We start from the raw sequence: 3,933 nt of genomic DNA on the forward strand, positions 1-3,933 counted from the left end.
AGATATTAGCAAATTTAAACAACTGACTGTGGTAGCAAAGCATTTCTATCACAAACACAAAGGAGACCTTAAAAATCTTAAAGCCTTTGGTCTGGAACAAGTATGGCTCGGGATAAGGGGAGGAGACATCACAAAAGAACTTTTGAGACATGAGAGTTTCTGGACCTTTAGATTGGGAGCACTCTCCCCGGGGGGACTTAATGAATATATCAATTACAGTCCCTTTTTATGATATTGTTATATGTCAGCATTTATTTTTCATGGAATTATTATGGATAGCAGTTCTATCTGATCCTAGAAATGCAAACTATAGTTGCTTTATAATTTTTATATATATCTTTATATAACCAAATTTGACTTACATGATATCTGTAAGTGCGAGTATTAATACCTATACTCTGCACCATGCCATAGATTAGGAAATGCAGGACATACCTACAGCCATTCCACACTGGTCATGCCCAATCTCGTCGGATTTTGGAAGCTATGCAGTGATGGGCCTGGTTAGTACTTGGATGGGAGACCACCTGGAAGTACCAGGTGCTATAAGGATAGATGCATATGACCAGCTTCATTAAGTGCAGGATACTGGAGGCACAATTTTGGCATGGATGACTGCTCATATCATATGTTACACACTTGAGGCACATATAGTATGGGGATATAGGACGTTTATTATGATATTTGTTTTATATTCTTTCATATTGTTTTTCCTATTAGGGATTGAAACGCTGTACATTTAAGCCATGTTATAGGATTGTGTTAGTCATACGATATCCGGATCATTTCAACTATTTACAGGTTATACAAAATATATTTTTACTTGGCTATTAACGCTATCTGCTTATATACTGTTTGCCGACAACCTATGCAGTGGGTTTTACTTTTGCATTAATAGGACATGTTTTGTCCTCTTGTCTATTGATTATCTGACGATTTTGAGACTACTATCCAATTAATATGTATCCCTTTTATTTCTTTGATTTAATCAAATGATATATCCACAAAAGATCTGCTTATCCAGTGGTAGGGATACCATAGGAACTAATATGCCTACGAATGATGTTTGTTTTCTTTGTTTTTCCTTCTAAATTGTTATTGTTATTTGTATTAATATATTTTTATTTATTTGATTTCATTTTATTTACTGTATCTGGTCATTGATAATGGAATTATATTAAGTTTGAGGTTGGGTATATTAAGTGATTATATGATAGTATTTCTATTTGGTACTTATATGGCAGCCAATATTTCTTGTAAGTTCTGTACCTTTAAACTGATATTCTGTCCTATTGAGGTAGTATGCAAAGCTGACTATTCTTGAAAATCTACTGAGTAAGCAAAAGGAGTCCACAAAATATTTAAGTGGGTCTACCCAAAACGAGATTGTTGACATTCTTGGCAATCGTGTGAAGCAGCAAATCATAGATAAAATAGCACATGCTTCTTATGTCTCTGTTATTATGGACACAACAATGGACATTTCAAAGACAGACCAATTGAGCATGATATTTCATTATGTTGCAATTGAGAAGAATGATGACGGCATACCAGTCACTCTGAGAGTTAATTAATCTTTTGTGGGATACAGTGAAGTTAAAAGTAAAAAAGCAGATGATCTGGCAGCTATACTGGAAGAAATTGAAAACATCACAGAACTTCGGAAGTTAAGAGGGCAAGAAAACGATGGGGCAGCCAAAATGAGTGGGCATATGGTGGAGCCCAGACTCTGATGATACAGAAGGCACCAAAAGCTCAGGATATTCATTGTTGTGCTCATGCTTTAAATCTTATTTATTAACTTATTTATTAACAGTTTCTTATATAGCGCAGCATATTCCGTTGCGCTTTACAATTGTAAGCATTAATAGAACAAAACTGGATAATAACAGACAGATATATAGGTAGGAAGGCCTTGCTCGCAAGCTTACAATCTATAGGGAAATAGGCATTGATACACAAGGATAGGTGCTATATATTGCATTTTGGTCCAGCCAGAATGGACAGTTTCTTGGTTGGCTGCATGATCCAGTCACACAGGAATGTCGACCAAATGTCATGAGGATGTGAGAGAAAGACGATGTGTGAGATTGTGTGTGGACTGTAGAAGGGGATGTAATTAATGATACAGTGAAGCATGTACAGGATTTGAGGCATTTTTTTTTATCTGCTTGAAAGACTATACATCTTCAGTGCTATCAGTAGGTGGAATCGTCTACAAAAGGAAGGCAACGGCTCAGTTACTCTCAAGCAACTTTGCCCTACTCGCTGGTCATCAGGAATTAAGCCTCATTAGCTCTTTGGACTAGATTTGTTGATGTCATGAAGCTGTTGACCATCTTGTCATTCACCAGGAAGAATGGTGAGAAAAAATGTAAAGCAACATCACTTAAGAAATATTTTGAGTGTTTCTCCTCAGTTGTAACAGTGATTGTGCTGTCCAAGTTTATTGGACCACTGGATATTATATCCAAGTCAATGCAGTCACAGTCAAGTGATCTAAATACTGCTGTTGTGCTACTGCAGTCATTTGTGCAGGATATGTTTGAATTACGCAACAATTGGGAAACTACAGTGTCCTTGGCAAAGGAGTTAGCAAGTAGTTGGGGCATAGAATGCATGTTCTTTCCATCAAAACGGATTCGCCAAGTCAAAAGTTTCCATGATGTTCTCTCAAGGGATTCTAGACTACAGTCTGCTGAGAAACGCTTTCAAGTGTAAGATTTTAATGCACTTATCGACATCACCATTAATCAATTGGAAACCAGGTTTCAGGAAATGCAGAAGTCTTACAAACTGTTTATGTGCATACAGCCAAAGATTCTTGAGGAACTGATCAGGCTCTCAAATGTTCTTACCAACCAGTATTCTGAAGAAATTTCTGATGAACTTACCGACCAGTTAGTGCTATTTAAATTGCAACTCAGTGTAAAACTTAATTGCAAATTCTTTGTTAGAATTAATGTTGAGTTCATGTTGGTCAGTCATCCAACATATAGCAGTTTTTCAGAAGTGATCACCACAATCCTGTTGTATTTAACACTTCCTATCATGGTTGCATTAGTAGATAGAAGCTCCTCGAAATAGAACCTCATTAAAATATACTTGCGTAGCACGATGTCTGAAACTCAATTGAGCTACCTTGCAATTTGGAATTGGTATTTAATGCCGGCACCAGATCAAATACCAACAGCGGGAGCCCGACGGGTTGGAATCCTGACAGCATCAGGTAAGTAGTCTAACCCTCCCCTCTCCTGCTCCTAACCATAACCCTTCATTAGGGGTGCCTAACCCTAACCTCCCCTCGTTAGTGCCTAAACCTAATCCCCCTACCCGCACCCTAAACCTAACCCTCCTGGGGGTGTGCCTAACCCTAACCCCCCCTAGAGGTGCCTAACCCTAACCCCCCTTTTCCCTACTCTAACCCTCCCAGTGGGGTGTCTAACCCTAAGTCCCCCCAGGGGTCCCTAATGCTAACCCTCCCCCCCCACGGCTACACGTTAAGACATTCAACTTACCTTCATTCGGTAAGCCAGGTGTCGGGATTTAGTAGTGGGGCTAATGATATGCGTCAGGATTTCAATGGCAATCTGTAGTCCCATGTCAGGAAGTAGATGTTGGGATATCAATGGGCGGGATAGTGCCCGCCGATATTCTAACTACATCCCTTGCAATTTTCTCAATAGAGAACAAGGGATTGAACAGTGTGGACAATGAAAAACAAATACCTGTTTTCCATCAAAAACCCAGGTCCGACCTGGTTCCAACCCAGGTCAGACACTGTTTACACAGCACCATCGATATGGGTTATTCTCAGGTCAGCCCCGTTCACACTGAACCCGAGTCTGCCCTGCTAAACTTGTGAGGTAACAAAAAGTGGGAGGTGACTGCTTCACAACCACCAATCAGCTAATTTTAGGCATGACCCAGGAT

General features: G+C 39.3%; 1 pseudogene; it reads left to right on the plus strand.

Moving 5' to 3' along the window:
* The first annotated feature begins 433 nt into the window (after positions 1-433).
* Positions 434-552, plus strand: LOC148540546 (5S ribosomal RNA; annotated as a pseudogene).
* Positions 553-3,933: the final 3,381 nt, after the last annotated feature.

This window comes from Taudactylus pleione, unplaced genomic scaffold, assembly GCF_031769625.1.
Source record: "Taudactylus pleione unplaced genomic scaffold, aTauple2 ptg000019l, whole genome shotgun sequence".
NCBI lineage: Eukaryota > Metazoa > Chordata > Amphibia > Anura > Myobatrachidae > Taudactylus > Taudactylus pleione.